The 13,095-nt window shown below is 36.9% G+C and overlaps 1 non-coding gene across 1 annotated transcript; it reads left to right on the top strand.

Annotated features, from left to right (window-relative positions):
• Positions 1–249: 249 nt before the first annotated feature.
• Positions 250–325, top strand: TRNAP-UGG (transfer RNA proline (anticodon UGG)). Its single transcript has one exon. It is a non-coding gene; the product is annotated as a tRNA-Pro (tRNA).
• The last annotated feature ends 12,770 nt before the right edge of the window (positions 326–13,095 follow it).

The following is a 13,095-nucleotide window of genomic DNA, read 5'->3' as shown; positions in this document are numbered from 1 at the left end:
CAGTCTTTGCCCTCAGGAAATTTTATGTAGCACTTACAGAAATTATAACACTGAAAGCAATATTTTGGCAGAGAGAAAAAGGAAGATACAACTTTTGAATACTCAAGTCAGGAGGATTTGAGGACATTTTATTTAAATAGTTTCAAATTTGCTTTAAACTGATACTGCTCATTAAAGAAAGATGACAAAATAAAATAAGTGTCAGCTGGTCTGATAAACTATGACAAGTTTAATAAAAATTATATTTGGGCCCTGGCCGGTTGGCTCAGTGGTAGAGCGTCGGCCTTGGGTGCAGAAGTCCTAGGTTCGATTTCCGGCCAGGGCACACAGGAGAGGCGCCCATCTGCTTCTCCACCCCTTCCCCTCTCCTTCCTCTTTGTCTCTCTCTTCCCCTCCTGCAGCCGAGGCTCCATTGGAGCAAAGATGGCCCGGATGCTGGGGATGGCTCCTTGGCCTCTGCCCCAGGTGCTAGAGTGGCTCTGGTCGCAAAAGAGCGACGCCCGGAGGGGCAGAGCATCGCCCCCTGGTGGGCAGAGCGTAGCCCCCTGGTGGGCGTGCCGGGTGGATCCCGGTCGGGTGCATGCAGGAGTCTGTCTGACTGTCTCTCCCCGTTTCTAGCTTCAGAAAAAAAAATTATATTTGTTATTCAACAATATGAATGAATTTCTTCAGGGAGCCATCAACAATGGCCATTGTTAGGCTTACATATAAACATATCCTATAAATGGAGGTAAAATAAGACTCTTGGCATAGGTAAAAAGATGAAAAGAAAAAACAAGGGTTTGCAGTCAAACATTTTTTAAAATTCCAGCTCCATTAGGTGCTACCTGTATTTACATTAATTAATCTTGTTAACTTCCTTCTTCAAGCTTCAGTTTATTCATCTATATTTCCTAGGACTGTTTGAAAGGCACACAAAAAGTACCTAACAGTACAGAGTAAACATAAAGTATATGTTAATTTTCAGCTACTGTCTGACTAATTGGCATGGTTGATACTCCATAACAACATGAGTCTCTTGAATGTTGAGGCGAAGCCAACTTCCCTTACTCAGGAGCAATCAGAGGCAGAGATGATGAGCATGCACATAGAATATAAGGCATGGGAACTTAGGAAAGAGAGAGTTTAAAAAAAGGCTGATTTTATTGTCAAAATGTCACTGCTGTAAACTTATAATTTATAAACTTCTGTAAATTATTCACTTGCTTCTCACTCCCAAAAACTGTAATTTCTCTTAGTGTATTTTGCACTTTTTTTCTCTCATTGTCTCTCTGGTCCATCTTTTCTCTCTCTCATTTATTTTAGAGTGTCTCTAACTCTACAAATTGATCCTCCACATAGAAATTTTCTATTCATTGACCTTACCACTGACCATAAAACCCTTCATGTTCTCCCTTTCCTCTTTATCCAGCTGGGTATTGAGAATCCATCTCTAGTATTGAAACTGAGAAAGTCCGCATTTGTGCTGCTTGTCACCACCCAACCAAACAAGTAGAGACAAGGATTGAATCTTCATGGGTGCTTAATTCAGATAGCTGGTGATCTGAGAAGACAGTTAGTTATGTACCTTAAAAACTGTCTTAACATCTCATCTTTAGCCAACCTTTTTTATAAGGAGGAAAAAAAGGTAAGTAAGGAGTTTGATTCAGGAAGAATTTAATTAAAGGTTGCAGTCCAGAGATTCCTCTAGCATTTCTTCATCTGCACCAGTAATTCTCTTTTTTCCCCCATTAATTTGAGATAGAAAGAAAAAAAGAGTGTGAGGGGGGGGAAAAAGAAGCACTAACTCATTGTTCCAATTAGTTGTTCCATTTAGTTGTGCACTCATTGATTGCTCCTTGTATGTGCCCTAAATGGGGATAGAACTCATGACCTTGGTGCACCAGGATGAGGCTTTATCCCCTGAGCAACCTAGCCAGGGCCTGACCAGTAATTTTTCTTTCCCAAGTGAGAGGAAGGGAGACAGAGAAACAGACTACTCCTTGTGCCCCAACTGGAATCCATCCAGCAACCCCTGTCTGGGGCTGATATTCTGCCCATCTGGGGCCATACTTGCAACCAAGCTATTTTTAGCACTTGAAGCTCCAAGGAGGCACCCTCAGCACCTGGGGCCAACTTGCTCAAACCAATCAAGCTATGGTTGCAGGAGAAGATGAGAGAGAGAAGGGGGAGGGGGAGGGATGGAGAAGCAGATGGTTGCTTCTCCTGTGTATTCTTACCAGGAATTTAACCTAGGATGGCCACACACCAAGCCGACACATGATCAGTGAGCAAACTGGCCAAGGCCCTAACCAATAATTCTTTTCCTGTGTCCTTGCTAGAAGATGTTCTATCCCTCGAGCACCATGCCTTAGGTACCATCTTGGTTGTTTTCAGATCTCTAGGCCTGGGGCACAAAGGATGGATTGCTTGCAGCCTTCATGTAGTCACATAGACAGGTTCATGCATCTCAGTTCCTGGAACAAAGCTTTATACTTGCATTAATCATTAAGCCTATTAATTATAACTAAAAGCTACTATTACTAAAGCTAAACTTTTAACTCTTGAGTTTCCCCTATCAGTATCAATCTCCCATATACATTATTCATTCTCTTGCTGCTCTTTCCATTCACTCTACTCTTTTGAAAAACCCTAACTGGTTAACTCAACTCCTTACTCCTTGTGCAGCTGAACAGAGCAGGAGAACAACACATAATTGTGATCTCCCTTTACACTTAAAATACAGTGAACACTCAGCAGTGCCCCGAAATCCAGCTGCATTCTCCTAGTAAATTAACTTTCTTTTCTTAGAAAACTAATTCACACCTTTTTTCTTATACTGAAATTTCCATTATCTCCTCCCTCCTTTCTCAGTCTCTCCCAATGATTCTGACATCTATATCACTCAGAAAATTAGAAACAATAGCAAAGAATTATTCAATTTTCAACACCAAATCTGGTAAACTCCCTGCTTCTATACCCATATCCTCTGCCTTCATTCCTGTTGCAATAGTATTCTTAAACTTTTATTGTTCCCTAATGTCTTTTCGCAGTTTGGTGAAGCCTATGAACTTTTTTCACACTAATGTGTTTAAATGCATAAAATGAACTGCCTAGAATACAAGAAAACTAAATATATTAAAATTCAACCACCAAAATATTTAAAAACTTATGATATAGTAATATATGCTTCTTTATTAATGCATCATTTAAGATGATCAACCAGGTAGTCTAATTACTACCCTATTTTAGTGTAGTCATAAAAGAAAATAATATTTTAAGGTATTTCCAACAGTATATTGATTTGAAAATATCTGTATTGGCAGCCAAATCTTATTTGCTGATGATATTCACTATAGAAGAAAATATTAAATTTCAATTCCTGATCAGTGAAAATAAAGATGTAGTTTTTGTACATTCAAACTCTCTAAATTCTATCTATGAGTCTCTTGGAAGTTAGTGAATGCCAGATTTAAATTATTAAATAAAACCAGCCTTTCCAAGAGACCTGAAGTTGGCAGCAGAGTAAACAGATGCACAGATGCCCAGCTCTCACTACCAAACTGGAATACAAATCAATTTAGGAAAAATCAGCTTGAAAAACCAAATCCAGACTACAAGAACAGCTCTCAAAAACCAAGGAGCAAAGAAGAAGCCACAACAACCTGATAGGGAGCACTTGAATCTCCCCTGCTTACAGGAATGGGGGGGGGAGGTGAGGTTGAGAGCCCAGAGGGGATCTCACTCCAGGGAAAAGAGCAGAAAATACTGCTCACAGCCACTTGCTTGGTGACCAGGGAACGAGGTGTGTTGAAAGGACCACCTTATCTCCCAAGTAGAAAGGAGAGAGAGAGAGGGACAGACTGTTAGGGGGAAAGGAATGCAGGAGATGACCTAAAAAACTGACTCCTCCATTCTGGAGGTGGCCATAGCTGGGGGAGGGACTGATCCTTCCACAAAACAGAACTGAATTACTTCCTGATCACAGATCTCAAGGCATCTCTCCAGCTCCAATCAGTGCAACAAGACACAGCTGAAAACAAGAAGTGGGAAGGAGGGGCAGTAACTCTGGTCTCCATGGAGATCTGAGATACACCTCCCCCTACTGAAGCTGAGAAAACACCTTGCCCCCAGAGAGATTGGTTGGTGGGAGAGGCCTTCAGAGTCTCAGGTTAACCTATCACGTTCCTGGATACAGTTTCAAGGAAGCCCTCTGCTGAGATCAGCAAACAAGAAAATCATCTGTTAAGAAAACAGACAAATCAAGACTTCAAAGCAGCCCAAATCCAAAAGTAGATTACAAATAATAGCTGATACTAACCCAAGAAGACCTAGAAATAACACAACTGAAAACTGGAGGCAGGCAACACCAAGCATAGACTCAACCAACTCTACAAACAAAACACCCAAACACAGATAATGAGAAGAAAAAGAAGTGCAATCCAAATGAAACCACAGGAGACTCCTTCAGGAGATGAACTGAGTGATATGGAAATAATCAAACTTCCAGATGCAGAGTTCAAAATAATGATTGTAAGGATGCTTAAGGATCTTAGAACAACAATGTATGGTCATTATGAACACCTAAATAAAGAAATAGCAAGTATAGAAAAGGATATTGAAATATTAAAAAAGAATCAGTCAGAGATGACAAATACAATATCAGAAATGAAGACCACAATGGAAGGAATTAAAAACAAGATGGATAGAGCTGAAGATCAAATCCGCAAGTTGGAGGATGACTTCAATGAAGGCAAGAAAGCAGAAAAGAAAAAAGAAAAGAGACTCCATAGAACTACTCCAAAAGGAGAAATGCACTCCCATGTTTGTGGTAGCATTGTTCACAATAGCAAAGATCTGGAAATAGCCCAAATGTCCATCAGAGGACGAGTGAATTAAAAAGCTTTGGTATATATATACTATGGAATACTACTCAGCCATAAGAAACGATGACATCGGATCATTTACAATAACATGGATGGACCTTGATAACATTATACGGAGTGAAATAAGTAAATTAGAAAAAACTAAGAACTATATGAATCCATACATAGATGGGACATAAAAATTAGACTCAGAGACATGAACAAGAATGTGATGGTAACGGGGGTAGGGGTGTGAGGAGGGGATGGGGCGAGGAAGGAGAGAGGGGGTGGGGGAAGGGAGGGGCACAAAGAAAACCAGATAGAAGGTGATGGAAGACAATTTGTTTTGGGATGAGGGGTATACAGCATAATCAAATGTCAAAATAATCTGGAGATGTTTTCTCTCAACATATGTACCCTGATTTATCAATGTCACTGCATTAAATTTAATTTTAAAAAAAAAGAAATAAACTTACAGAAAAAAAACAAAAACCCTTCCACTTGTACAAAAATTGACCATGTGCTGGGCTGAAAATCAAATTTAAGGGATTAAAGTATGACTCAGAGGAGTTAAACTAGAAATCATTAACAAAATTATAACTAGAAAATATCACTACATTGGAAGTTAGGAAATATTAAGTAACACGTGTCAAATAATGATTTAAAGTAAAAATTAGAAATGGTTTTAATCTGAATTATAATAAAACTATAACAAAAGATTAAACATCAAAAGTTTTTGATGCAGATAAAGTGTCAAAAGAAATTTATATTCTCTAAAATTGAATGCATGAATTAGAAAAGAAGGGATAAAAATTAATGAACTGAGCATCATTTCAAGAAGAAAAATAAAAGCAAAATAACCTCCCAAAATGAAAGAAAGATAAGAACAGATATAAATAAAATAAATAAATGCACATTAGAGTGAATCAACAAAGCTATAGATTGATTCTTCAAAAAGACTAATAAATTGATAAAATTCTTGGAAAAGTGATCAAGAAAACCAAGAGATAATGTATACAATCCAAGAAACATCACTATAGGTCCTACAGACATTAAAAATATATGTAAGCATGTTATAAGCAATTTTGTGCTGATAAACTATTGGAAATTTAAGTAATATAGACAAAATTCTAATAAAGAAAATTTATATACTAATATGAACAAAGAAGAAATAAAAATATCAATAGTCCTAAAATGTTAAAGAAATTAAATCTATAATTTAAAAACTCTTAAAGAAAATTCCAGGGCAAGATGGCTTCCCTGGTGAATTTTTCCAAGCATTTAGGAAGAGTTAGCTTTAATCTTAGAAAAACCATTAGAATAGAGGAGAAAGTGAACAGCTCTGCTCAGCTTGTTTTATGAAGCTTTTATAATCTTGACATCAAAATCTGACAAACTGCAAGGGAAAAAAGTGGAACCCTACTCATGAACATAAACACAAACATTCTAAACAAGATATTAGCTAATCATAGTCAACAGACATAAAATGAATAAAATATAATGATCAAAATAATTTTGCCTAACTAGGTGGTGGCACAGTGGATAGAGTGTCAGCCTGGGGTGCTGAGAACTCAGGTTCAAAACCCTGAGGTTGCTGGCTTGAGTGCGGGCTTACCAACTTGAGAGTGGGGTCGCTAGCTTGAACATGGGATCATAGAGATGACACCATGGTCACTGACTTGAGCCCAAAGGTTGTGGGCTTGAAGCCCAAGGTCACTGGCTTGAGCAAAGGGTCACTGGCTCGACTAGAGTCACCCCCATCCCCCCTGTCATGGCACATATGAGAAAGCAATCAATGAACAACTATAGTGAAGCAACAAAGAACTGACGCTTTTCATCTCTCTCCCTTCCTGTCTGTCCCTATCTGTCCTCTCTGTCTCACTGTCTCTCTCTCTCTCTCTCTCTCTCTCTCTCTCTCTCTCAAAAAAAGAAGTGATTTATTCCAGGAAAGCAAAATTGTCTTAAAAATCAATTAGCAAAGTTTACCACATTAAGAAAGAGTAATAAAAAAAAAACCACATGTGTGTTCTGCAGATTGAGAAGAAATGTTTCAGAAAATTTGACATACATTTATAATAATTTAAAAAATACTTAGCAAACTAGGAGATTCCTTAATAATTTTTAAATAGCAAAAATAATCTATAAAATGTTAAATGTATCTAGGTTAATGAATAGAAATAGTCATAAAACCTTTTTTCTTTTTCATAATACTAGTAGCAACAATTTAGAAAATAGCCTTTATAAGCTAGTATCACTCAAAATAGCATCAACAAATATCAAATAAGCAACTTTGTTACCATTTTCTGGGTGAGGGAAAGCCTAAGGTACCTCAAGAAGATGGAGGTGAAGCAGGGACAAGTATTTAAGATAAATCGGGAGGCTGGTGCTTTGTTAAGGAGAAAAGTGCACTGACTGACTAAACAAACATGAGGACAGCAAGAGCTGCAAAGATATGGCAGCAGTGGCTGTGTTTCTACCAGCATTTTATGTTATATTTCAAGTACTTGAACTAAAAACGAATCCAAGTTTAGGAAATCAATGTGACAGATCAGAATTACAAGCAACTACACATCCTAAAAATTATAAAAAGAAGCATTTTTTAAATAAAATCAGGTTTTTTAAGCTATAACATAGATACAATAAATCTTACTTCTTGTTTTGTTACAAATTTAGACAAACACATTTAATCATGTAACTACCACCACAAACAAGATAACGAATAGTTCTCTTGTGCCCAATTTTGGTCTATCCCCTTCCCTCCCTTCAGCCTTTGGCAGAAATTGATGTTTTTTGTTCTTAAAGTTTCGTCTTTTATAGAACATCACATGATTCTTTGCTTCCAGAAATAGCTTTTAAAAGAATATACATATGTATTTTCAAAACACTTCATAATTTTCAATTACATTATTTTGTTATAAGAATTTCTTATGACTTTATATTTTAAGAACAATTCTAAGCAAATATTCCATGCATAGACTAGTCACAAGTATTAAAACAGACAAAATAGCCCTGGCCGGTTGGCTCAGCGGTAGAGCGTCGGCCTAGCGTGCGGAGGACCCGGGTTCGATTCCCGGCCAGGGCACACAGGAGAAGCGCCCATTTGCTTCTCCACCCCTCTGCCGCGCTTTCCTCTCTGTCTCTCTCTTCCCCTCCCGCAGCTAAGGCTCCATTGGAGCAAAGATGGCCCCGGGCGCTGGGGATGGCTCTGTGGCCTCTGCCTCAGGCGCTAGAGTGGCTCTGGTCGCAACATGGCGACGCCCAGGATGGGCAGAGCATCGCCCCCTGGTGGGCAGAGCGTCGCCCCATGGTGGGCGTGCCGGGTGGATCCCGGTCGGGCGCATGCGGGAGTCTGTCTGACTGTCTCCCTGTTTCCAGCTTCAGAAAAATGAAAAAAAAAAAAAAAAAAAAAAAAAAAACAAAAAAAACAGACAAAATACAGCACAGATGAAAATATATAAAAATAAGTTTTAGAGCACTTATATAGTCTCTTCTATGCTCCAGATACTTTTTGTTTTAATATATATTAAATAATTTCATACCCAACAATTATAAATACATGTGATACCACATTTAATCTTAACAAAAGCCATATGGAAAATATTATAACCCAAATTTTATGGATGAGAAAATGGGTGCTCAAAGTTATTTGCCCAAAGTCACACAGCTTGTAAGTGGCAGAACTAGGACTTGAACCCAGGTAAGTTGGTTCTTTAGAAATAAATCAGAATATTAATTTCAATTTTACTCAATTGGTTTATAGCCACTTTGAGATTGAGGGTAACCTAGTTATGCAACTGTGTATGTACACTAACAGATGAATGTGATCATAACACACTGCATATAGAAAGTAACTTTCAAATCATCATTTCATCAAATTCCTTCACTTTTCCACTAGGGAAACAGGCCCAGAGAAAAACAAGAATTTGTCTAGTATTACCAGGCTAATTTATGGCTTACTTGGCAATAAAGTACAGGCATTCTCTCTCACACTATTTCAAAATATCTTTAATCATCTTGAAGCATATACACCATGCAAGTTGTCTTTCATGTACAGAGCAGTCTTCTGAAAACCCTAGAGTACCTTCATCCTCTCAGATTCCTGAACAAAGAAGAATGAGATACCTTCTATATATGTGATTGTTCTTTATTCCATGTGACTCAGTTAGTCTAGAATCACTGCATGACCAAAGGGCCCGGTATGGTGTCCACATTAGAGCTGTGCCCTACAGAGTGACTCTACTGAAGAGTCACTAGAATATCCAATCAAACCATTAAACTCCCCAGGGACTATGAATGAGAGACACAGACTCAGTTAACAATGCAAAGGGTCACAGAGAGAAAAAGCAGAAATCATGAGGCCCTAGATTCTATGAGTAAGCCAAAAACTTGAGATAAAAAAGAGAACTAGTATCAGAGTAAATCAAACAGGAATATGGAGGCAAAGTTGAAGGAATCAGGTTCCTAGTCCTAGATTGCCATATGGTCAATGTAGTGGCTTTTATATTACTAGGTCAGGGTGCTCAAAGTGCAGACCTGGTCTGGCAGCATCAGAGTCACTTGGAAACTGGTTAGAAATGCAAATTCTCAGACCCCATGCCGAGTTTCTGAATCCAGAATGAGGTGGGGCCCAGCAAACTGTGTTTTTAATAAGCACACCTGATGATTCTGATGCACCATAAAGTTCAAGAACCACAGTATAGGCCAGGGGCTATATCCTAAACAGACATCCCATTCTCTCACTTCCTTACTTACTTTCCATAAAACCTTTAAAATAAAATCCTACATCCTGGAGTTGCCCTGGAGTTTCTGTTCCTCACAGTAATTTAAATAACACTCAGCTTCAAGTGTTGGAAAACTGTATATAATCAATTTTAATGAATTATTTGAACTTTAATTATTCAAGTTATGATATTCTTTTGCTTATTAATATCTTCTTTCATTTGTTAATTAATTTGATAAATATTTAACTGCTTACCATGTGCCAGATAGTACCTAGCAGTGAGCATACAAAAACCCATGCCTTCGTGGAAATTAGATTATGACTAGAGAACATAGACAGTAAACAGATAAATTTATAAAGTATGGATTATGTCAGATGGTAATCGGTGTTATGAAAAATAATATGGAAGCAAGGAAGGTAGTAGGGAATGTAAAGCATGCTCTGTGGTTTTAAATTGGACAGAAAAGCTTCTTCACTAAGATAACATTTGAGTAGCCACTTGAAGGTTATATGGGAGTGAGCCCTATGGATACTGAGGGAAGGAAGAGTTCAGAGGATTACAGGACTAGCAAGGAGGCCAGCAAGGCTGGAGCTGAAGCAGCTATGGGAAGATCAGTAAGCATAGAGCCAGGGAAAGTAGCAAAAGGCTAGATGGTTTTAAGACTTTACAAGTGATTGTAAAGATTTAGGGGTTTATTCACTAGTTTTGTTAGACATGGTTATTTTATTTCTCCAATCACATAAACTTTGGGGACTCTATTTGATGGGCATAAACTGCCTAGTCTTTTAACTAACATGTTAAATACAATTGTGCCATTTGAGAATGCCAAACTCACCTAGTAACTTTATGATTATAATTCCAGGCTGGCCCGCGAAAGAAGGCTACCCAAAGAGTGGTCTCAATGATCTTAACCACCGTAAAATCACTGTAACAAGGAGAATCAAAAAATGAATCTCTCTTCTAGGTCTTTGCAGATAGGTGAATTCTGTGCAGCATTTTATGTAAAATGACTTTATCTGAGGTGAAAATGACTCTACAGGAATGTAATTCTCTTTAGGATAGCATTTATCATTAAGTTAGAAGGTGAACGAGTCACTTTCTAAAGCCTTTGGTCACAAAGAACATAAAAAGTTATATGAAAATGTTCAGCTTTACACAGCTCTAAGACTCAAATTTATTTACATGTACCCAGAGACAGGAGAGCTTGTCGATAGCACATTTCTCCATTGTGCACTGTCCTAGACATTGGGGGTCAGCAAAGACCACAGCTCAACAGTTCCTGCCATGTGGACCTCAGAACAGGGAAGCAGAAAACAACACCTGAACAGTGAGCAGGCTTATTTCAGATAGTTACAAATGGTAAGAAAAGAGTAGCAGGGCCAAGAAATAAGTGAGTGGCAGAGGTCGTGGATTTCTACCTTTGATGAATTGGTCGGGAAAGACCTCTTTGAGGAATTGACATTTAAATGAAAACTTAAATGAAGAGAAGAAGCTGGCCTTTTAAGACCTGGGGGCCAAGACCAACTCCAATGGTTTATAATCCTCAGTAACTCTCTTTTTTTTTTTTTAATAATTTTATTTTTAATGGGGCAACATCAATAAATCAGGATACATATATTCAAAGATAACAACTCCAGGTTATCTTGTCGTTCACTTATGTTGCATACCCATCACCCAAAGTCAGATTGTCCTCTGTCACCTTCTATCTAGTTTTCTTTGTGCCCCTCCCCCTCCCCCTTACCCTCTCCCTCTCCCCCCTCCCCCTGTAACCACCACACTCTTATCAATGTCTCTTAGTTTCACTTTTAAGTCCCACCTATGTATGGAATAATGCAGTTCCTGGTTTTTTCTGATTTACTTATTTCACTTCGTATAATGAGTAACTCTTAATATTTATATTGTGATCTATGGCTGTTAGTTCTTTTTCACATACATTGATTTTTATTTGTATTCTTATAATAACATTGTGGGAAATGTACACTTGAATTATTTGACCTATTTTTCAGATGAAATGATATTTCAGAGAGGTCTAAGAGCTTGCCAAAGACAAGATTAATAGATGAGCCTTGGCAGGCATGCCTTCTTATCCCAGTTTCTTGCTACTGTAATTCCAAGGAAAATGAATATTCTCACATTGAGAAACACCAGTGTCAAATAGAGGACAGAGAACATAAAAAATTATGTTTATGTTTTGGTTATTTGCAAAAGATAAAAGATAAATAATTCACCTGTATTTTTCTAACTATAGCTATTAATTGCTCTTTATTATTCACTTAAGAGTTTTACTTTTGGTCATCAAATTTGGAGGTCTTATAAGTACTCTATGCTAAGTCTTGATTTACATTTCTTTTTAACTTAAACAGTAATAGACACTTAATATTATTTAGTGAATGCTGAATCATTTAATAAAATATTAAAAAGTAACCTCCACAAATTTCTCCTGCATTTCTCCTTATATGCATGGATTTTAAAAATAAATATATGTATAATTGCCAAATCTAGGGTTACTAGGGCAAGAATATATTTAACCAAATAAGATCATTAAAAGTTAAAGAGTTTTGAGCAATACAAATACTATTAATACTAGTAATATTATACTATACTATTATAATACTATTACTACAATACAGATATTATTAATAAATAACTATTAATCTATTATGAATATTTGTATTAAGGTCTGTGCAGTGGTAAATTTTCTCTCTATCTAGAGGCCTATATCATAGGAAAAACTGTTATTTTACTGAGGATTCTTTTGTTCCCAGCATTCAAAATACATTGACTATGTAAATAACAAGAACATTTTTCTAGCAATTACGGAAATGTGTAGTTCTCTTGATCATTTTACAAAAAAAAAATTTCAGGCAACAAATTTAAGAAATTTTTTTGTCATCTTTCATGAAATGAGAAATTCCTTCTTTGTCTCGTGTATCTCAGAGGACTACAAGTTCAGCTGCTATGCACCACAATTAAATGAGAAAGGTTTCTAAAAGTAACTGAAACATATTATTTTGAAATTTAAGATAAAACGTTATCCTATTTAACTTTAAAGCCAATTTTGTGACAATAATCTAAATTAGTACATAATAAGCCAATATAGATTGTCTAGGCTTTCTGAAAGTCATTGCAAAAGTAAAGAAAACAAAGGAATAATAATAAATATTAGTGGTAATAACACCAAACAGTAGGTGCAAGTTGTGATAAGAACAATATAATAACAAAAGGCAGTACCTACTAGCAGTTGCAATGTGCCAGGTGCTAGGCTAAGCAGTTTTTATAGATGATTTTACTTTATCCTAATGACAACTTTATAACATTGTATATTTATATACCAGTACAGCATTTTTCAAATGGTATCCACAAAATTCTATTGTAAAGTAAATGGTATCTCATATTAAAAAATTCCATGATCAAATTTAAGAAACCCTACATATTAAATTCCCTTCTTGCAGATTTACAATGCATGTTATTATATCAAGGTTCAGATAATTCCTGCAGCAAAGAAATCTGTTTAAGCAGCATTTTCCAAA

This window comes from Saccopteryx leptura, chromosome 2, assembly GCF_036850995.1.
Source record: "Saccopteryx leptura isolate mSacLep1 chromosome 2, mSacLep1_pri_phased_curated, whole genome shotgun sequence".
Lineage (NCBI taxonomy): Eukaryota > Metazoa > Chordata > Mammalia > Chiroptera > Emballonuridae > Saccopteryx > Saccopteryx leptura.
The sequence above is the reverse complement of the archived record's forward strand: the minus strand, read 5'-3'. Positions and strand labels throughout refer to the sequence as shown.